Source organism: Pleurodeles waltl, chromosome 8 (genome assembly GCF_031143425.1).
Source record: "Pleurodeles waltl isolate 20211129_DDA chromosome 8, aPleWal1.hap1.20221129, whole genome shotgun sequence".
NCBI classification, from domain to species: Eukaryota; Metazoa; Chordata; class Amphibia; order Caudata; family Salamandridae; genus Pleurodeles; species Pleurodeles waltl.
This window is the reverse complement of record NC_090447.1, coordinates 32,302,402-32,326,585: the sequence shown is the minus strand read 5'-3', so window position 1 is coordinate 32,326,585 and position 24,184 is coordinate 32,302,402.

Below are 24,184 nucleotides of genomic sequence, written 5' to 3'. Positions count from 1 at the left end.
GATGCATGGACCGCCATGTCTACCGCGGCAGTCAACACCGCCACGTAAGACATGGCGGTCCCCATTGTAAGTATAGGGGGGACTGGGTGGCAACACCAGAAGTACCTCCCAGTCACACCCATGACACATATATTGACCCCCAACCACATGCCCCCACACACTCACACAGCGAAATAAAACTTTTTTTTTTTTAGACACTGGACCCCAAAAGCAACCCAGCCCCCCCCAGGCGACACCCCAGACACACATAGGGACACCCACACTCACCCATGGACCCCACTTGCCTTACGGTCTTTGGGGTCCGCGATGACGGCTGCTGGGTTCCCATGTTGTGTATGGGCAGTCCCACACCGCTGACATCATCCCGCTGTCGCCCACACCGCCGCACTGAATTGTGCATCATTATCTGGTGGGCGGGGGGATTGTCTGGATAGCGGTGGCGGGGTGCCTTTCTGCCGTAGTTAGCCCTGGCGGTGTGTGGTGATAGTGAGTTTGTTGGCAGAATGTGTTTTTGGCATCATTATTCGGCGGTGTGCAGTTCACCGCCACTGGTGGACTTTTGTTCACTGTCACCGCGGCGGTCAGCGGTCTTTACTACCGTGTTCATAATGACCACCTAAGTCAGTGTGAAGTGTAGAGCTGTCAGAAAAAAAGACTCTTGCCTTTACAAACCAGAAAAGGATGATTCTAGGAAATGAACACTCCATTGGCTGGAAGGAGGTGGTGTCCTCTATAGTCAAACATTCATCAAGAGTTGTACTGGCAGATTAACCTAATTGCCTTTGTTACTAAACCGCTTGTTAGGCCGAAATTTGTCCAACACTTTATAGCTATCGTACTTTGGTGTTTTGATCTTGAGTACCATAATTCCAGCCATGCTTTGATTAAAGTGGCCTTGTACAATCTGGACATGTGTTGCTGGGTGCCTGGCTATATTCCAGAAAGGTACGTTCTCTCTCCTGCTAAAAAGTTTTACTTGGTTCCAGGGAGACATGACTGCTGTAGGAACTCTGGCACTGGAGTAACGAAACTTGAGGAGGCCCCCCTGCAAAGTACATGGCGGGGTGCTCTGTCCCAGGCTCACCACCTACACTTTTGCTGAGGGGGTTCCCTGGAGTTTGGGCCCCCTTCCCCGCAACGCAGGGGCTGTAAAGGCTTATGTTACTCCACTGAACCCCCGCTGTTTAACTTATGAACCTCTCCTAATGGTGGGGTAAAGACTGAATTTACACTGTAGCCTCACTTTACCTTTAGAGCAAAAACACAAAGACACAGCCCCCACTGGTTTCACCAAGGACCTCTTCTGCGTGCTGGAAAGTAGGAGCAGACCGATGAAGATGATCGCCCCAGAGTCACAAGTCAGTGCGACGGAAAGTGTAAGCTGGCTAGAAGAGAGTCGTTCCAGCAGCAACGAGGAAAGAGGGAAGGCTTGGGGTATAGATCAGGCAGAAGAGCAGCGAAGAAGCAGGGAGAGAAAAGTTTTCATTCTGAGGGGGCAGCCATATCGCTTTCATGTACACATCGGTGCATTCAGATTGTTCCAGGTTGCTCCCAAGTTGATCTTAGACCAGAGTCAATGTCACAAAATCTTCTTAGAGTTTTAGGATAAAGGAGCCAGGTGGTGGCCATTGTTGAATATTGTGGATGACTTATTATTTACCTATCTTAGGGCCTGATCTTGGTGGGCAGGGTTACTCTGTCACGGATATCCCATCCGCCATATCATGATCCCATTATTTCCTATAGAAATTGTAATACGGCGGACGGAATAACCATCACTTTGTGACAAAGTAACTTGTCCGCAAGGATCTAAACCAGGCCTTTTGTTTTTTGTGTTGCACCGACATGTCACCTGGCAGTCGCTTGACAGTGCAAGTCCGCTGGGCGGACAATGAGCAGACTGCAGTTCTTTACTGAGCAGGGGGTGGAGTAACCCGTAACCATGTTGCAATCTAGCAGGGCACGTAAGATCTCCAGACTGCATACATGAGGGGGTAGCAGTAACCCTAAATTTCACAGCCCCTCCCACCACACATGATACTTTTTCAAGCAACCACACACAAGAACATCTTTCTTCAATTCGACCTAAGCTTGTTGCATCACTCAAGGTGGAAGTCTTCTGTTCAGAGCATTGTATGAGCTCCATCGTCCACCATGGTGCATTGTAATCTACACCCTAGGGCTGTGCCTTCTGTAATCCGCGGAAACTGCATTTCACAGAAGGCTACTTCCACTAAACAAGACCACCAGATGAAGGAAAGTGTGTTATTGTCCAAATTCAAGTTGTTGTTTTTACAGATGGTGGTGAACGGTGTTCAGCCTGTCCAGTTCTCATCCTGATTTGTTCTTGAAGGAACATAATTGAATTCTGTTAGGTTCACTTGTAATTTTGGTGAGAATGTGGTCACGTGGTTGATACTAGAAACTGTGCATAGTAGGATACATATTTGGTTCCGCCTTCCCTCACGAAGCTTTTTTTCACTATTAGTTTTAAGGATCCCCCTGTCTGCATTCACTGTCTCACAATGACACTTTACAGACTGAACCAAAATGTGAGAGGAATATATATTTGTTTAACACAGGTCTAGGCAAACTATATTCCAAACAATGTTGTGTCAGCCTGGTAAAATTACCAACATCTGGGCCTGGTTTTTGGGGTGTGAGTTAGTTCCGGCTAAACACAGAACACCTTAATCTTTTGATTATGTAACCTCCCCATCTCAATAAATTGCTAAAAAAGGAAAGAGGAAATAGATGATTGTGAAGAGAATTGTGAAAGAGGAGGCTCCACTGTCTATACACAGTGCTCATGGTGAAGATGTATCATGCGCGTCTTGGGGGCGTTGGCAGGTGCCTTCCTGTTTTCCATGTATGAGTGAAAAGGATGCAATGGGGATGGAAAAATCTAAGCACAACAACCCCCCACTGAACGGCCTGGGTAGATGTTTGAGACAGTGGGTGGGACTCACCAATGAGGATGGTAAGAAATCCTTTCCTCATGGTATCTTTGATGTAGATTGTTTGAAGAAGTTGAAGAACAAACCCCGTGATCCTAAAAATAAAAGAGATGCCGCATGAGAGACAGCATGTATCCCAAATTCATGGTATGAAACAGGCTAGTGAGACACAGAAACACTAAGTAAATCACCTTTGGGATAGGGTTAGGGCTTGTGCTCCTATTGCCATGCTTCCTCCCTTTTCCCCAGATCCAGGAACCGCACGAAAAAGAAAAAGTGAGTGAGGACAGTGTGGTGGGGGAATTTACAGGATGTTTAAACTACTGCTTAATTTGAGCTGTTGGTTGATGGTGGAGCCCCTGGCACTCATTTTTGGGGCGTTAGGGCTGACTGGCACTTATTTTTCCTTGTCAGACATTCCCTGAGAGCAAGAGAGGGAAAACACACAAACGGGAAAGAAGAAGGAAGAGAAGACAGAAAAAACATCAGCAAGGGGGAAAGCACAAGCCTGCAAGAGTGAGATGAAGGGGCAGGAAATGTCTGGTGGAGGATTAAAGTGGCATGAGTTGGCTGCAGGACTATGCAGCTTTGGTATTCAGTGCAGGGACATTTAATAGCACTGGCCACTGTCTATTATATTACAAATATAACTATACTGTCCAAAGAAGCTGGAGGTGCACCATTGGATGCACCCTAAAACAATGCACCACCAGCGAGACCACCAGTGGAAGAAGCTGAAGGAGGTAACGTGCAAGTGAGTGCTGTGATGTGAGCAACTGACAGCGAGACGTTAGAAAGAAGAATGGAATTATCAAGGCAAGACGCAGACTTCACAACCATAGAACAGACCAGACCCAGGCTTTGTTCAGCATTCAGACTCCTGATTTGATGAGCATTAAGAAACAATTCCCTAATATTTGAGAAAACTCTACTCAGTTCAGTAAGGAATAAAGAGAATATACATAAGAGTTTTGCGGCTTAAGGATAAATCAGCTTCTCTGGCAGGAGGATCAGCAAGGTCATTTCCATGAGAGACTTCATCATTTGCGCTTTGATGAGCAGCACATTTAAAGGTGGTAGAAGAAAGGGGCTGAGCAGCTTCTTCACATGTAGGTCATTTTTGATTGGGGTGCCTGGCCTTTTGCACCTAAAGAAACCCAAAAGTCATGTGTGACATTTGATGTATACTTTGAGTCCATGAATAAAGTTACAGTACTTTTCTCAGCACTAATACAAACTCTAGTAAGGGGAAATAGCTTGGCAACCTGGGCAGATCTCTCATTAGATACACAACAGCTCTCAATAACATGATACACAGTGCGTACAGAGTATTCAGCCACAAGCTTGTCTTTATTAATTCTAAGACTGGATTCATCCATGAAGTAGATTCATAGAAAATTTGGTGTGAGAGCATCTGTAAAGTCAATACAGGGTTGGACAAATGCTCAGATACTACAAGACAATCACGGGGTTCGCCCTTCTCCCTGGGGGGCATTAGAGATGCAGGGTTTAGGGTGGAGCAGCAAATCAAGGTCATATGGGTACAGATTACAATAAGATCTCTTACTGAGGCAAACTGGTAGTGGAAAGATTTTGCATCTTGGTGATGAGGAGGAGAGCAACAATTGAGTGAGGAACAAATACAACAATAGCAGAACTTAATGCAGTATTTTTAGAGGCTTCAGAAATGTGGGCTGCAGCAGTGACAGAGCAAAGACATGGCGTGGAACCTGCCACTATGTGGTCTATAGCAGAATACTAGTATGAAACAGGTTTTTTTTTAACAGTTCCAAGTTCAGCTCCTTGAGACTATGGCAAGTGTTCAGTGGTGTCCTTTATACCATAATTCTGCATAGGTTTTGCCAAAGCAGCATGCCCAAGGATTTCCTGTGAACAATACCCAGCGTTATTCAAGTAAGGTTGTACCCGGGGGACAGTTACCCAACGTGGTAACTTACAGATGAATTTAATCTATTCTGTTGATAGATGACACTTTCCTGCGGATATCTTCTGAGTTAGACACCATATGTGGGAAATGCAAGATTGCAGGGTTTTTTTCAAAGCACTATGCCCTTTCTTAGCCAATTCATTCAGGAGGTAAACAGAGTCACTTTTGCACTGTTCTAAAGTAATAGAGGCAAGAAGGAAATCATCAACCTATTGAACCAAAAAGCTTCAGGAAAGACTATTGAGTATAAATATTTCTTTCAAGTTTGGGCAAAGATTGACGTGGATTCTGTAAAGCCTTGAGGGAGCCTTCTCCACGCCAGTACTATCTGCTAAATGTCAAAGCGAAGAGAATCTGCCTCTTCTTCAAAGGATAGGGCAAAGAAGGCGGAACACAACTCTACTACGGTGAACCATTGGGCACTTGCAGGGATACAGGAAAGGATGGCAGGGGGGCTTGTGGGCCAAGGGTAAGTTACCGATAGCCACATTATTGATAGCTCTCAAGTACTGAATGAATCTTTACCCATTGGTCTTTGCCACCATTTTGATAGAGAGAATAGTTTATCACATCTACTAACGATTAGCACCAAAACCCCATGTTTGATAAGGTTGCAGTGAGTGGCTGCATTCTTCTCAGCATCAGGCTTTAGACTAGGGTATATCGTGGAATATGTCCTTAATGTTTCATGGGATTTACCGTTATTTTTACAGGGTCAATAGCAAGATGTAGCCTGCATCATTAGCATGATAGACAATAAAGCAGAAGGCACTTGCTTGTGTAATTCAGATAGAACTTCAAACATTTTAAAAGTTTCCTCAGGAGGCTGACAATCTGCCTCATACAACAGGGCAAGGACCTTCTCTTCCTTGCGCTGTGGCACACTGAGGTCAACTCTCTCTGGTCTGGTGTGAAAAACAGTGCAATTCAATTTTCAGAAAATATTGCTGCTGAACAGATTTGCAGGGGAAGTAGGGCTCAAAAGAAATGCATTCTTGTCAGTGATGTGACCCAGAGGTATAGAAACAGAATTGGAGATGTGATGTGGAACTATTTGATTTGAAATACCGACAGTGTCTATGAGCAAGCCAAAGAGAGACAGTGAAAGAAATGCAAAGAAATTCCGAGGATTGTAGGGCAGATCCGTATTACACCATTATCAAGGAGACAGGTAATGGGTTTTCTGTTTATCATTCATTCAACATAAGAACATTTCTGATCTGGGGGAAAATTATCAACCATACAAATTATCAACCATACAAATAAATCAACAACAAAATACAATACACTCTCAAAAATCATTATCCAAAATAAACATTTCTACACCTACCATACCCATTAAATACTTAAAACAGGATATTAAGAACAGTTCATTAACCAGTTTCAATGTCCTATTAGCCATTTTACACATTTAAGAATTACATTTCAAAATTCACAAAAAAATATAAAATATTACAATAAAATTACAGATTAAGGCTCAATTGAAAAAGCCTCTATATTATTCTGCCAAGTTATGACTCCCTTTAGAAAAGACCCCACCACCCCACACCAATGCATCCGAGGCCATACGCAGCCACAGGAAGGCTGGGCGGTATTGCACAAAACCCCTAGCCTTCAGTATGTGAAGTAAATATCGACGCCTAAAGGGGGCATAAAAACCACAAAACAGAGTAAAATGAATTAAGGTCTGTAAAGACACTCCATCGCAAGGGCATGGTTTTATAGCTTTTTCATCAAACTGACCTAGCGGAAAACACAGATTGCTTCTAATAATCCCTAAACGGAATCGCAGGATAAGAATCCTTTCCCTCACATTTCTTATCTCCAGGAGATAGGCATCAGGGCCCACCCCTATCTTTAGCATTATAAAATCCCTAACTGATTTTTTCCTTAGTTCCTCCGCCTCCCTCTTAGCCCCAAAAATTTTGGAGAAATTCTCCTTAACCCAGCATTTATCAGATTTGGTGAGACTCTCTGGAGCCTCGTACATATCCGGCCACCCCAATACAGAAGATACTTTTCTAATATACATCAGCCAGGGAATATCCTTCACACGCTCACTTGACATACAATCCCGCAAAATCTCTCTATTAAAAGCGGCAAACTCATTAGTCCAGATAGAGATCCATAATATAAGGGGAGCAATCTTAATGGTATCTTCTATAAAATCTAGGGTCAATTCGGCATGCAGGCAGCAGAAGCTGGAAACGTTTTGACCAAATCCTAACAACCTCCTGCAGAAGCGATTTTCCTCTATAGCAGGGGCCCTACTTTCTGTATGCCCCAACAATGACGCCCCATACAGCAAAACTGGGAGACACTTTTGCCTATATATTTCAAGCAGGGCCTTAACAGGTTTAGTACCCACCCTGGCAGCAAACTAAAAAGTGGCACCTACTGTTGCATTAAAAAGTGCCCCTCTCCTGGCAATACAAGATTTCCAGGAACCCTTGTCATCGAAATTAACCCCTAAATAGGGGAATTCCTGAACCTTAATGATTGCTTGCTCATTGATCTTCAGCAGCCCCCACCCTACTGAGTGGCTTCCCATACACCATAAAGTGCGATTTATAGCAATTTATCTCTAAATCCAGGGCTGTCATAAAAATTTCATAAGCTCTGACCGCCTCTCAAAGGCCATTCATAGTGCGAGCCGTAAGTACTGCGTCATCCGCATAAATCAATACCGGGACGTTCCTTCCATTAATTTTAGAGCATCCTTACAGCGTTCCACCAAAAAGTCAAACAGCCCATTTGTGTACAGAAGAAAAAGGGTAGGAGCCAGGACACATCCCTGGTGCACCCCCCTACCAAGCTCAAAAGCATCCGAGCATTCCCCATTTACCCCAACCCTCACATTAGCATACGTTCTTAAATGGAGGTACCGAAGCAACTCCACAATTGAGGGGTCCATTCCCAGCCGGGTAAGCTTCTCCCACAGCTTAGACCGATTGACCTTATCAAAGGCACAGCTGAGATCCATAAATGCTAGATATAAAGTGCCTTTCCTAGCTTGAGTATACTTCTCTCAATCACCATCAGCAAATTTAGGCACTGTTCCTGGGTACCAAGCCCTTCCCTAAAACCATATTGTACCTGGCTCAGAATTGCATTTTCGGCCATCCAAGCCTCAATACGCCTCAAAATGATCCGGCCCAAAATTTTGGCAGAAGAATCAAGAAGAGAAATCGGACGATACGACTTGGGGTCATTCCGATCTCCCCTTTTATAGACAGGAATAATGCACGCCGATCTCCAGGTATCCGGGATACCCACACTCACTGCGCATTAAGGACATTTAGCAAGATTAGCACCCATAGCTGAGGGCAAGATTTGTAAAGATCCATTGGGATTGAGTCTGGACCAGGAGCTTTATTAATAGCACTGTCATGCAACGCCTCCTTAACCTCCTCGAGTGTAAACCTAATAGCTAAATTAGGGTGACCTACATATTTTCTCTCCCCATTCCCTCCCAGAGAACTCCACTGAAAAATGCTATAAAAATGGCTGACCCAAGCCTCGGAGGCAATATTGCAGCCCAGTCCCTCATATGTTACAGATTCAATGAGACCCCTATTAACAACCTTCCAAAACAGGGCAGGGATTTTACACTCTACTGCACATTCCAGTCTCTCCCAGGCTAGCTCCTTAAGTTTTAGCTTTCTTGCCCTCAGAATAGATTTATACTGAGCCCTAGCTACTCTAACATGGGCCTTATCTCTAGGGTGCTCTTTTAAGGCCTTCCTCAGAAATTCCTTAGCCTCATAACAGGGCTTATACTTACTAGAGGACTGAGCGGCTACAGTTAGACAATCTTTAAAGGCTTTATTCACTCTAAGCATAGCATCCATAACTTCCACTGGGCTGGGGGTTTCTGCCAGAAGCGTACCCGTGAACAAATTTAGGTTGTCACCCACCATCCTTTCTACTACTTGCTGGATATTTACCTGCCCCTAGCCAGGTCTCCTACCCTGATCCTTTGTCTTTACCGAAACTGGCCCTCCCCTTCCTGATTTAAGTAAAATCTCTGGGAAGCTAAAATGGACAGTGAGGAGGTTATGATCACTAAAATACTTCTCACCTCCCCATACTTAACTAAATTCTTTAAAGATGAAGAAACAAAAATATAACCAATTGTTGTGCCTACCCCTCTACCTACAAAAGTTGGAACCTGATAAGTACCCACAACTTCGATATCGCAGAAGTTCATAAGGCCCAAACTACGTAAGCCCTTGATCAAACTTCTGCCCCTGGGGTCCTGTGATCCATCGGCTATATATACCTTCTGATCCCCCTCAAAAGGATTCACCACTTTACTATACCACCCTATCTTCGTATTGAAATCTCCTGCCACAACAGCACAGAATTCCACACCAACCTCCTCCATTCTGCACCTCAGTGTCTGGAGAAACGAAAAGAGGACACTAATTTGACAACCAGAGTCCCAAACAGCGTTGTAAAAATTTATCAACAGAACATTAAATTTGTTAGGAAAGACTACCGGTATACCCTGATGGTTACAATTGATTTGAAACGCTCTCGCTGTTTTAGAAAATCGGATCAAAGTAACTAAACCTCCTTTGGGGCGGTCTCTTTGGGGCTGAATAGCCGGGACTGCAAACCTATGAAAACCATCCCAGGCAGCTTGCCCATCCGACCAGGTTTCTTGTAGTAGAATAAAATCATACTGAGCCAGGCACTTGGGGCCAGATGTATGAAGAAATGGCCTTGCGAATCGCAAATAGCGATTTTAAAAAAATCACTATTTCCGAGTCACAATAGGCCATGTATCATAATTGCGATTCGGAATTAGCGATTTCTTAAAAATCGCTATTTGTGGTTTGCGAGGCAGATTTACTGAATCACAATTTGCATTTTCGCAAATTGCGATTCGGTAATTGAAAATCACAAAATTGAGAGAAATTTCGAGAAAGCACACCTGGAGGAGCCTGATGACATCACAAGCAGGAAGTGAGTCATCCCAGGCAGTTTCAGGTGCCACACCCAAACCAGCATCCAGAGAGAGGAGCCCAGCCACACAGAGCAGCACTCTGAAGGAGTCAGCACACCTGAGCAAGGATGGACACCTCAGCCCAAGGAAAGGAGAAGGGAGAGAGAAAGAGGAAGCTCAAATTCAGCGAGCAAGAGCTTGAGGTGCTGACAGAGGAGGTGGTCAGGAGCCATGACCGCCTTTTTGGCAAAAGCTCACTCCAGGTGCCGGAGAGTGAGAAAAGGAGACTCTGGGCAGATATACAAACCAAGATCTGCGCAATTGGAGTGGCACAGCAATCGGTTGATGAAATTAAGAATAGGTGGTATGACCTGCGGTCCCGTGCGGAGGAGAGGGTGGCAAGAAGACTGCAGGAGGCCAGGGGCACAGGAGGCGGTCCACCCACAGAGGCACCATCCACCCCATTAGAGGACCTAGTGGAGTCCACACTCCTCCCTAAAGCAGTGACTGGGGTCACAGAGATAGACTCCTCCGGCACACCAAGTACCAGCCAAGGTAAGTGCAATATTGATTTGTAACCCCATATGTGTATGCACAAAAGCCCCTTAGGAATTAGCAAGTAATGTTAAACATTGTGAGAAGGAGTCCATTCCACATCTTAGTAGCAGCACAACAATGCATTATGGGAGTGGCAGTCCACAACCCAGAGCTGAAAGTAGCACATACAATGTAATTAAGTAGAGCAACACCCAGAGGAACACAACACCCACAACACAGTGAAGAGAAGTACCTGTACCTTTATTACCATTGTGTGCCCTTACTTGCAACAAACATAACCTACATGCTGCATATTGTCGTTGCAGGTGGGCCAGGCCTAGCAGCCACAGTATCAGCTAGCGTAGGCGAGACTGACACCCATCCAGCCTCTGATTCAAACACAAGTGGGTCTCTCACCATTGCGCCAGTCCGACGCAGGCCCAGGGCACTGCCACTGCCTGAGCTCAGTCAGGACTTGGATGAGCAACAGGAAGGGCCACATACACCATCCCCAACTGGCAGGCGCACACAGATGCAGGAGGGCAGTTTTCAGCAGAACACAGCACCACGCAGGATGGCGACAAATGTGGATGCACAGGCGACTGAGGCAGGTGAGGGTCCCTCCTTCTTTGGTGGGCTGGAAGCAGCTCTGTTGCATCAGCAGCGCCTACAGATCAAAAGGATAACTGGCTTACAAAAACAAATGCAGAAACATAACACCAACATGGGGGGCCTGCATCGCCAGCTTGAGTGCCTGAATGCGAATATAGAACAGCTGCATGAGAAACAGATGCAGGCATCGCAGGACACTAGGGAGCTCACTTCTGCTGTGCGTGAACTATGCCAGGAGCTGCGCCATGAGAGGGTGAGCCACCGCAGACAGGAGCGCAGATTCATGAACATGTTCGGGGGATTCTGTCGCTCTGTCAACAGGCTAGCTACTTCAACCTCACTGATTGCACGTCGTGCAGTGGCTGCACAGGTGGAGGCAGCACACAGCAGCAGGGATGTGGCTAACGGACTTGTCCAAATCACAAATGTGATTGACAACATCATGGGACACAGGTCAGCCACACCTAGTGAGCTTGCACTGGGGGACACAGGGGACACTTCCAGCCTCAGCAGTCTAGCTGTACCCGCAATGGACACCAGACGGTGCAGTGCCAGGCACAGCACTGCCAGTGAGGCGGACAATCGAGGTGCCAGTGAGGCAACTGGGCACCAGAGTGGTGTGCGTGGCCGCAAAAAGTAACTGTAGCGGCCAGAGGGGTAATGAGTTCACTACGAAGTAATAGTGCATTACTCTGAACTTCTATTGTTTCTAGTTTTTTTTAACTCAATTCTTTTGCTATTCGTTGGACTAACATTACCTGACAATAAGGTAATACATTTATTTCACTACAGGTACAGTTGTCAGTGGATTTGTGTTATTCATACTTATGTCTGAAATGGTTGTGTGTGATGTCAGCACGCCTTTGCCTTCCCTCTGCTGCACTGCTCCTGTCTGCTGGATGTAGAGGTGGTATGGGATCATCATCCTCATCAGATTCACATATTTCTACAGGTATGCCCCTGGTGGTAGCTATATTGTGCAGGATTGCACAAGTAGCCACCATTCTACATGTGGTCTCTGGGCTGTACTGTAGTGCCCCTCCACTTTTGTGGAGGCACCGGAAGCGACTCTTCAGCAGTCCAAAGGTGCGCTCCACCACGTTGCTAGTCACCCTGTGTGCTGCTTTGTATCTCCGTTCAGCTGGTGTTGCAGGATTGAGGTAGGGCATCATCATGTAGGTGCGCACTGCGTAGGCACTGTCTCCTGGAAGGGACAGAGTGTATGATGAGTAAGTGAGCCATCTGACATCAGCACGCCATCAATGCGCCAGTGTATAGAGGGACAATACCTAGTAGATATCCTTCTCCAAACTCCCCAGCTAGCAGTCTTGTGTGAATCCCGCTGTGGCGAAAGATGTATGAATCATATGTGCTCCCTGGGTACTTGGCCACGAGATCAGTAATGATGTATGAGGCATTGCAAATCACCTGTATATTCATCTAATGTTGGTATTTACGGTTGCGGTACACATACTCTGTGGCTGATGGTGGACAGATTGCCACATGTGTCCCATCTATGGCACCTAGGATGGGGGGAACTGTGCTATCTGGTAAAAATCTATTTTTGACTGCTGTATTTCCTGTGGGATGTGGGGGAATCTGATGTACTGGTGTATCCTGCTCAGCATGGCTTTAATAAATGCATTGAAAAATCTGGAGAGGGCACTCTGTGATACCCCTCCAGCTGCTGCCATAACCCCTTGATAGCTCCCTGAGGCGAGTAGGTGTAGGGAGCATAATACCTGCACATGGGTGGGTATGCTGTGAGTCCTAAGTGTTCTGCGCTGCAGTATGGGTTGTAGCTCAGCTATCAGATCAAGTATCATGGCTGAGTTCAACCTATACCTCTCATATATTTCCTCCTCTGTCAAGTTAAAAAGTGTAATGCGCACTCTGAAAATGCGCTCCTGTCTCCTCCTCCCTCTCCTCAAACCTGCCAAGATCCTCATTCTCCTCGCCAGGAGGTAGAGTGCAGCCATTGTGGAAAATAGTCTGGGGCATTCTGGGCCTCTTTATATAGGTTGCACCTAGTTACCACCTTGTTTCACTTAGTGGTATTTTGCATGTGAAAAATGCCATTCTGCGAAAAATTGCAATTTGCGATTTTTTGATGCATCGATTTGCGACTCGGATTTTGCGAATCGCAATTTGTGCCTCGCAATTTCCTACTGGAAATACTGAATCACAAAATGCGACTCGCACAACCAGGTCGCAATGCAAAAAATCGCAATTTTTGCAATTTCTTATTTTTGGTCTGCGAATGCCTTTCATGCATCGCAGACCACGTTTTTGCATTCGCAAACGGCCGAATTTTGCAATTCGCCCTGTTTGCGAGTGCAAAAAAGTTTCATACATCTGGCCCCTAGTCCATTCATGGTCTAATAACTTAGCATTGTACTCAGCTAAATTCCAAGAAATAAGACCACAATATGTAGACTTTCCACCCTGGACCTCCATGGTCACAGTAGCATTTGAGGGATCTGATAAACGCTCACTGTATTTCCCTACATAGCATCAATCCACCCCCTCCAAATCCAGGGTACTAGTGATATCATTCCTTATTCTGATTCTCTGTGCAGCATCTTGTCCTTGATGTAGATTCTAAGATTTCCAGACAAGATCTCACCAGACTCATCAGGCTGTTGTATATGAACATAAAAAAACCTCAAATGGACCATGCCAATTTTGCCCTTTCTCTGGGAAGCAGAACTTTGTGTAGAGAGGGGTCGCTGGGCCAGACCAGCATACCTGCAATTTATAATAACACAATCCCTGTTTCCCACTTTCACTCGCAGCCCAACCCAATCAATTCTTCTAACAAAGAGGATATCACTAAGATCCCAACAAGCAAAGTCACAATTTTTGCACAGCCAATAACCAGTTTTGTTTTTTAGTTGATCCGTAGATTCACTGATACCCGGAGCAAGAGCCGGGACTTCTATCAGTACCACCACATAGGGGGCACATGCCGGTGGGAGCTCCAAACAGACAAGGGGAGGATTTATTTTCAGATACGAATCTTGTACTTCCATAGGCCCACTCCCTGATAGCTTTCCACCTCATAACCTATTTTTCCCTCCTGCGCTTCTTGGCAAATCGGCAAGGGCAATCGAGGGCGAGGCAAACTCCACAGAAATACCATGAGCCCCTGAATTTACAAATTTTGCAGCTTGTCGTATGGCTCCATCCTGTTTCCTGGGGTAGCCCTCGCAAGGAAACGCCCTCTCGGGCGGTTGAATTTGATGTCTAAAGTCCTGACTGCCCTCAGCTATCACTGGACTGGGCCTCTCCTGCCCACATATCTGGGAAACTGCTTTCTCAAGCACCAGCAGTTTCTCCAAGACCGGGGCCAGACTTGCCTCGACCATCTCCTCAAACTTCATCAGTAAGCTGTTTGCATCCCAACCCAGGGACTGTATGGGATCAATACCATCTATCGAGCCTGTAGGATTCAAAATTACTGACGTAGGCGGTTGAAATCTACTCCCAACTTTCTTCAGCGCCTTTTTCTTTTTCGGGGGGACTGCTACTCTCTAAAGGGGAAGCTGGAGGGGACCTCCTCAAAAACATCTTACTTTTCCTTAAAGTCCCAGTCAAGCCATTTGCCCCCATCTCCTCAGGGAGCAAATTTTCAGACACAACATCTTGCCCTTTCCGTGAGGGACCCACCTGATCGTCCAGCAACCCCAGAACCTCACTTTCAGTGGAGATTTGGCGCCAGTCACTCATCTCCAGAGAAAGCCTCCTCTCTGTCAAATCAATCTCTTTAGTGACCACCCCGACAGCTCATGCAAGAAAAGAGTTCAAAGTTGTATTTGTACTTCCCTTCTCTCCACCAGCCTGGTCCACACTTTGAAGGGCCCTTCTCCTGCCCATCCTCACAGTATATCAAGGGAGGCTTATCTAGGAGGCAGCTAGTCTGCTGCAGTCACAGTAAAACAATAAAACAATGGGATACTGACAAAATACTGATTTGTTTTGCTGGAGAGGCAGGCATATAACGGTTAAACTCTGGGGCAGATGTCTAACGGAGGGCAGGATAATGTCAGAAACACTCACCCACCAAGCAGGATTAAAGAGTGCTGGCCCAGCCTGGCCTCTGTCGGTCAATGACGGGCGAAGGATGGGCCCGGGCGCGATCCGCGCGCGGCCCGTGCGGCCAACTGGTGGTCGTGCTTATTAGCACTCGGGAAATGAGGCTCCTCCCCCGCCTTGCAGCTCCTTGGGACTCGGAGTCCCAGAACCCAAGTCTCTGTTTACATGTGCGTCCCGCGCGGCAAAGTGGTGGTCGCGCTTATTAGCGCTTGGAAAATGAGGCTCCTCCCCTGCCTTGCAGCTCCTTGGGACTCGGAGTCCCAGCACCCAGGTCTCTGTTTACACGTGTGTGTCCACAAAACTGTTATATGTGTTGTACAGACCAATCTATTTCCTGGTTCCTTCTTTACATAATTTGTCTTTGTTAGAGGAGCAAGCCCCAGAAGTCGAAAATAAATACTGGAAAAAGCAAAATTGTGCCAGAGACCCATAAGGAGTGTGGAGGGACAGCTCAGGGCATGTGGTTGCATCAGATTTTGTGCTCCCCAACTGCACATGGTTGTATCATGGAGCTGCCCATGTTGCTCCAGCAACCCACTGGTATGTGCCCTTCTTTCCTTCTGTCGTCCAGAACTGTTGACACTCTTGTGCCATCTGCCAGTCCCATCACATTGGTAAGGGAATCAAGACTCCTGCTACCCATCCACCTCCTTGGAGCCTCTTCATTCATCTATCGATGGACTTCATACAGGTGCCAAAACATGTTCCCTACTCTTTACATGCTTGTGATTGTATTTTTTTTTGGGTGGGTGGAAGCTTATCCATGTGCAAGAGCAAATGCTATAACCATCACTAAGCGCCTATCCATGGAATTCATTCCACGCTTAAATATTCCATAGCGCATTGAAGCAACCACGGAACACACTTCAATTCAGCAGGGGACCAGAAGTTCTGCAAAGCTTTAGAGATCAAGCAACATCCCAATATGCCTATCAACCCCAGGCAGCAGAAAGATTTGAGCACAGCAATACCACACTTCAGAATAAGATAGCAAAAGTCTTTTCAATACCCAAATCAAATAGCTTGACGCCTTATACTTGGCTTTGTGGTCTATTTGGGGCATTTCCACCTAAATGATTAAACTGAGCTTCTCCAAGTTAGTTATGGGACGCCATGGGATGTTGCCTTCAAATCCACCTGTTCCTGCTGATCAGATAAACTTGCAATTGAATGATGATGCAGTTCCACAGTACTCCCAAAGTCTTATTCACTGTGTTTATTTTCCATTCTCATGTTCAAGCTGCTTTACCTGATTGCCCATCTGAGGTCTGTCACACACTCCAGCCCGGTGACATGGTCTTCGTCAAAGTGCACCAGAGCAAATCCCCTGGCAGACCCAGTGAGACACAACCGTGAAGCGCTGCAAATTGAAAACATGGGTCCACTTCTCCCAGTGCAGGTGTAGAGCACACCAGCCGGATGTCTGCGCACTAGTGCCCATCTCCAGACCTGCATCTGCCCCCAGCTGGGTCTACCTGCTGAAGCTGCTTCTGCCTTGCACCTTCTCCTGACCACATATCCGAGCCAACCTGCCCCACCTGTTCTTGAGGTGTGTCAGCCCTATGCCACAGCGGCTGTGCCACAGTTCACCCCTCTCCTCTTCTGTGGGTCTGGTCTTCCTTTTTGTTTTTGGTTTGATTGTTTGGCTGTCTGTGTGGTATTTGTTGCAGGACAGAATCATTAAGCTGGTCACAGACAATGGGACGGTCCTCTCATGAATGCTTCAGGTCTAATGAGGAAACAAATACTTGTACCTTCTTGAAAAGTACTGCTGGACTGTGACTCTTTCACCTTTCTTGGTCTGCACGCATATACACATTGATCGTAAAGGAGGGGCTCTTCTGTGTACCTCTTAGTACATGAGACAGAGTATGACACAGTCTATGTAGGTGATAGTATGTGTGACACTTTGTTTACTCCTAATCCAGGTGGAGAGGAGCCCACCAATCCGTGTCACCCTAGTGGGACCCCTACTATCTATATCAGCCTGAGGAAAAGTTTGTGGCAAGAAAGTTTACCCCAGGCTGCAATCTAATTGGTCTGGAACTTGCTATATGCTTATGAGGCCACTGCAATTCCTCACACGCCAAACAGTTTCCACAACGCCTTAGGAGGCTCAGAGCTGTTCCTGAGTCTATCTCTTCTCCAATCATTTTCCTATGTATGGGTTAGGACAGGCCACCCATGAAACCAGCACCAATACCCGAGTTTTAGAAGAAGTTGCAAATGCCTCTGCCATTTCATTAACTCTAATGACTAACCAGCTGGAACACCAAGGAGGTGTCATATTACAAAACAGAATTACTTTTCATTTTTTCCACACTACCATAGGGGGTGTCTGCGCCATAGCTAGGTCAGAATGTTGCACATACATAAGCTTTACTGTGTCTCCCCATCACCCTATGTCTCTATCAATCTATCCTCCATCCCCACTCTGACTCATCCCAAACCCATTCTACTACTTTCATCTCCAAAATAACCCTGCCTAAGCTCTTCCCTCCTCTTCCACATCTAGCTCACCCAAACCTCAGTTTACTACTGTTATCTCCCAAACAGCCATTCTAAATTCTCCAGCATTTATCTCACCTTTGACTCATCCAAAACCCCTCCTGCTACTATGATCTCCCTAACCCTTTCCACAGACTCTTCCCTCCTCAATCTCTCCTTTACTCATCCCAAGCCTCATCCTATTACTATTAACTCTCAATTAACACTTCTGGATTCTTCCCTCCTCTATCCCTCCATTACTCTAGTCAATCCAACTAACAAACTCACATATCATCTGCTAAGAATAACTCATACTAATACTAATACTGAACTCATATTTCCCTATACTAATCCACCACTAATTCCTATTGCGTTCCGTAGTAGCAAGCTACTCACCAAAAAGCACTTTGCGCTTCGTCAACGGTAGTAAGCACTATATAAATACTATTACAATTACAATTATGCGATTATGCAGCTGATGCGATTTTCACATAATTATAGGTTTGCCGCATTTGCTACATAATCCATAATCTGCCACATAATTTCAGATTTGAACAAAAAAATAGTTTCTAGCTCAAACGGTTCAAAAGTGACTAAAAATGCAACAACACGTGTTGCCTCATAGTGGAAGCCCCTTTGCAAAGGTCAACTTTATGTTGCTTATGGCTACATTTGGGTGTTAAACTGGTACTAATGTGGTACAACCAGTGCCCACAGAGTGTTTCCAAGTTTAACAGGCATTTTCAATGCAACGGGTCTTGCATTTCTTCGAGTTAGAGCTATTAGCGTTGAAAAGCAAAAAAAAACACAGCGCAATTGCACTATGTAAAATGCAGCGTGATCGCACTGCGTGGAAAATAAACAGATAAAGTAGTCCAGACTCCAGGCTGAAAACATCGAGCCTCGTATGTTTTTGGTACTTTACCGGTGCTGTGTAGGTGGGCTAAACACCGGAAAGGGCATGACGTATGCATGCCTTTCACAAATGAAAGCAAGCGGATTTTAAAAGGCAAGCCCACAAATCACTGTAAGTGACTGACGTGGCATGGGCGTGGTTTCAAGCCCAAAGAGAGATTACAGAATGGACGGAGCACTTTGTGCTCGCCCCCCAAAAAATGATGAAATAATGAAGTAATAGTATTATAAAAGGTGCTGCATTATGTCACACAATTTGCCTTTTTGCCGCATAATTTGCTCAGAGCAGCTGCATAATTTTGCCCTCTCCTGCTGCATAGTTCCAGTGACCCTGCTTATTTCACAGACATGCATTGGCCTTGGGCTGAAAGGATGGAGAGTTGGGCGCCCTCTTGAGGGGTGGTTGCTTCCTGCTTCTCAGAGGCTGCAGGGACCTCTGTTACTCCCCTGCACCGCTGCCCTATCTCTCAGTGGAAAGCCCACAGTACCCCAGGGTGGTGGACGTGGGTAGCTGAAAGTGAAGTCCAGTGCATGTAGATGAAACACATTACTGTACAAATGAATGTGCAGTTTAGGAACTGCCAGTTTAAAACATTTAGGTCTGGTGACTGTGGAGGGCTTGTGAAACGTTATTTGTTGGCCCCAAGCAGAGGTGCAGCTCAGCCCCCTGCTTCCCCTGCAGCGCAGGTGGGTCCCCAAATCTCCAGAGGGCCTACAACCCTTCAAGGGCCCTCCAAATCCAGCCCAAGGCCAATGAATATATGTGAGATGCGGAAGACTCAGGGGTCCCTCATCACATTCTGCCCGGGGCCCATTGTTTTACAGTATGTCACTGGCTCCAGTCACCCCCATAATTACACCACGGCTAGAGAGACGCGGTGTTTCGTTTTAAGAACACAACTGTGAGTTTTCCAGGTGTCTACAAGCTAATGTAGCGGCTCAGTACCTGTGTAAAATTGTAAGCCAAGATTTCAACAGGTTTCATAAACAAATCCACCCTAGACCAGTGGTTCTTAACCTTTCCATTTATGTGGACCCCTTCTTAATCATTACGGGAATCTGGCGACCCCCACTGATTCGTTATTGGTATGTGGGGACTCCCACAGATTCATTAATGGTATGTGGGGACCCCCACTGATTCATAAATGGTATGTGGGGACCCCTATTGATTCGTTATTGGTATGTGGGGAACCCCACTGATTCATTATTGGTATGTGGGGACCACCTACTGAGTCATTATTGAAATATGTGCTCCTCTGCCTATCCAATTTTGATGATTTGAACCACAAAACATTACACAAAAATACATTTATCAAACAAATACACAAATGATGAAATACCTGTATTTAATTAAAAAAATATAAAACAACAAATGTAATTTTAATGGGAAGGTTGGAGCTCATCTAAATTCAATGGAGGCCACTCACCATCCGCCCTGTATTTTGTTTGATTCTCTCCACTGCTCCATCTATTCAATCCAAGGACACCAAGTACATGTTTGGTCACCTGTTTCAAATTCCTTCACATTTTAAGAAGGTTTTACCAATTTCAGTTTCACATGTTGCTCCTTTATTCACTTACAATTTATTAATCTGTTATTGTCATTTAATTCTGTAAGCAGTCGCGACCCCCTGAGTATGTGGCCCCCCAAGGGTCACTGGATCACAGGTTAAGAACCACTTTCCTGGTGAACTTAGGTAGGGGAAAGAGGATATGTATTAGTTAATTTATAGTCAAATTATCTTTATGGCATGGATGGAAAAGATCTTCGTGATCACTGGGGATCCTCACTGAGAGTTCAATGACCTTAAGGCGCCTTTTGACTCAAGGCACTTGCTCTGAGCAAAGATAAATGCTGCTGGTCTGAAAAGGGATTTACTGATTCTTGGTATTACCTTTCACACAGCATCTGGGCTGGGATTACAAGAGCAAAGGGACCACTTACTAAAAAAATCAACAGAATCCTAAAAATTCCGAAGACCTGGCTCCAACAAATCCCCCAAGATGCTTTTATCTGCCGTAGTCTGTTTCCACGCAGCATGGTCTGTATTGCAAAAGATTGTGTAAAACACACATGTAGGAGGCTGGACTGGCTTGTAGTGAGTACCAAGGGGTACTTACACCTTGCAACAGGCCCAGTTATCCCTTATTAGTGTATATAGTGTCTAGCAGCATAGGCTGATAGATAATGGTAGCTTAGCAGAGCAGCTTAGGCTGAACTAGGAGACGAGTGAAGCTCCTACAGTACCACAAGTGTCATATGCACAATATCATAAGAAAACACAATACACAGATATACTAAAAATAAAGGTACTCTATTTTTATGACAATATGCCAAAAGTATCTCAGTGAGTACCCTCAGTATGAGGATAGCAAATATACACAAGATATATGTACACAATACCAAAATATGCAGTAATAGTATTAGAAAACAGTGCAAACAATGTATAGTTACAATAGGATGCAATGGAGACACATAGGGATAGGGGCAACACAAACCATATACTCCAAAAGTGGAATGCGAACCACGAATGGACCCCAAACCTATGTGACCTTGTAGAGGGTCGCTGGGACTATTAGAAAATAGTAAGGGTTAGAAAAATAGCCCACCCCAAGACCCTGAAAAGTGAGTGCAAAGTGCACTAAAGTTCCCCAAAGGACATAGAAGTCGTGATAGGGGAATTCTGCAGGAAAGACACAAACCAGCAATGCAACAACAATGGATTTCCAGTCGAGGGTACCTGTGGAACAAGGGGACCAAGTCCAAAAGTCACAAGCAAGTCGGAGATGGGCAGATGCCCAGGAAATGCCAGCTGTGGGTGCAAAGATGCTGCTACTGGACAGTAGAAGCGTAGGTTTCTGCAAGAGCAACAAGGGCTAGAGACTTCCCCTTTGGAGGACGGATCCCCCACGCCGTGGAGAGTCGTGGAGAAGTGTTTTCCCGCCGAAAGACCGCCAACAAGCCTTGCTAGCTGCAAATCGTGCGGTTAGTGTTTTTGGATGCTGCTGTGGCCCAGGAGAGACCAGGATGTCGCCAATTGCGTCAGGCAACAGAGGGGGCGTCGAGCAAGACAAGGAGCCCTCTCAGCAGCAGGCAGCACCCGCAGAAGTGCCAGAAACAGGCACTACGAGGATGCGTGAAACGGTGCTCACCCGAAGTCGCACAAAGGAGTCCCACGTCGCCGGAGAACATCTTAGGAGGTCGTGCAATGCAGGTTAGAGTGCCGTGGACCCAGGCTGGACTGTGCACAAAGGATTTCCGCCGGAAGTGCACGGAGGCCGGAGTAGCTGCAAAAGTCGCGGTTCCCAGCAATGCAGTCTGGCGTGGGGAGGCAAGGACTTACCTCCACCAAACTTGGACTGAAGTGTCACTGGACTGTGGGAGTCACTTGGACAGAGTTGCTGGATTCAAGGGACCTCGCTCGTCGTGCTGTGAGGAGACCCAAGGTACCGGTGATGCAGTTCTTTGGTGCCTGCGGTTGCAGGGGGACGATTCCGCCGACCCACGGGAGATTTCTTCGGAGCTTCTAGTGCAGAGAGGAGGCAGACTACCCCCACAGCATGCACCACCAGGAAAGCAGTCGAGAAGGCAGCTGGATCAGCGTTACAGAATTGCAGTAGTTGTCTTTGCTACTATGTTGCAGTTTTGCAGGCTTCCAGCGCGGTCAGCAGTCGATTCCTTGGCAGAAGGTGAAGAGAGAGATGCAGAGGAACTCGGATGAGCTCTTGCATTCGTTATCTAAGGAATCCCAAGAGACAGAGACCCTAAATAGCCAGAAAAGATGGTTTGGCTACCTAGGAGAGAGGATAGGCTAGCAACACCTGAAGGAGCCTATCAGAAGGAGTCTCTGACTAGTGCCAGGGTGCCCACACACTAAGTAACTTAGCACCCAACCTTTACCAGGTAAAGGTTAGACATATAGGTGACTTATAAGTTACTTAAGTGCAGTGTAAAATGGCTGTGAAATAACGTGGACGTTATTTCACTCAGGCTGCAGTGGCAGGCCTGTGTAAGAATTGTCAGTGCTCCCTATGGGTGGCAAAAGAAATGCTGCAGCCCATAGGGATCTCCTGGAACCCCAATACCCTGGGTGCCTCAGTACCATATACTAGGGAATTATAAGGGTGTTCCAGTAAGCCAATATAAATTGGTAAAATTGGTCACTAGCCTGTTAGTGACAATTTGAAAGAAATGAGAGAGCATAACCACTGAGGTTCTGGTTAGCAGAGCCTCAGTGAGACAGTTAGGCACAACACAGGGAACACATACATATAGGCCACAAACTTATGAGCACTGGGGTCCTGACTAGCAGGGTCCCAGTGACACATAACAAACATACTGAAAACATAGGGTTTTCAGTATGAGCACTGGGCCCTGGCTAGGAGGATACCAGTGAGACAGTGAAAACACCCTGGCATACACTCACAAACAGGCTAAAAGTGGGGGTAACAAGGCTAGAAAGAGGCTACTTTCTCACAACACATCAAAAGACATACAAATGCATAAAAATGTAATTAATGTAATGAAAAAATTGTGAAAAAAGAAACAGAATGAAAAAACTAAAACACAATACAAGAAAAACAAAAGAGTTGAAAATAAAACTATATGCTACTCGCAAAGCTGAAGCTGATCCTTTAGGTTTTAATAGTGTTTCACTTTTATGCTGACGTCCATAAAGGCCAAGAAACATCAGTCCATGCAGTAACCCTGAGCTCACAGAGAGGCAGTGTGGGCCTCTGTCTCATGAGTGCTGCGACTCCCATGGGTGAGACTCTGTTGAAGTGACTGGGGTCCTTGTGACGGCCCCTGCCTCCTTGTGGCCCTTCGTCATGTGAGACCGCATCAGACAGTCCTGGCTCTGCAGCCAACAGCACTTTGCACTCTGGGACACATGCATCCTATGACACTTTCCCACTTTAATTAGAACAGCTCTTTCCATTCTAGGAAATGCAGACTTGTCTCAATCTAATTAAAGACATTCTGATGGAAAGCGATGCTGGTGGAAAGCAGGGGCGGCTCCTCTGCTATGGTGGAGGAGCGTCGCCCCCCTGCCAGCAGCAGCAGCTGCAAAACCTTTACAGTAAACTTACTGCAAAAGGGGTGGGGCCACTGGCGTGACAGGGACAGAGTAAGTATGTTTCGCCAGCCGTCTCGGGCTGGCCAAACACACATGCGCAGTAGGCTCTGTCCAACCTGACAAAGCAGTGCCGCATTGGAGAGAGCAGGCAGAGGCTCCCACTCTGCCTCGGAGCGCCCTGGCTGGGTGCTCCGTCCAGTCCCACAGCTGCTTTCATGCTGCTGGTAGCATGAAAGCAGTGGTAGGACTGGACTGTGGGCAGGTTTGGAGCCTGAGCCTGTCCCTGCAGATGAGGAGCAGTTCGGATGTGTTGCAGCAAAACAGGGTTTTTTTTTAAAACTTATTTTCGGTCATGCTTCCGGCTCCCCCTCCCACGCCGCGCCGCCTTGTGCCTTCTCCCTCCCGCGAGCCGCGACTGGTGAAAAGCCAAGGCCGAGGTCTCTGTGCTCACACGCTTCCTAAGGTGAATACCAGGAGAGCCAGCCATGGCCCTCACTGAAGGGCTGCACCTCTGTTGGCACATCAGACCTTGATAAGTAAACTTACAACCATGAACCTTTTGACTGCGCCTAAGACGTTCCCAGAATAACTCCAGTACATGCAG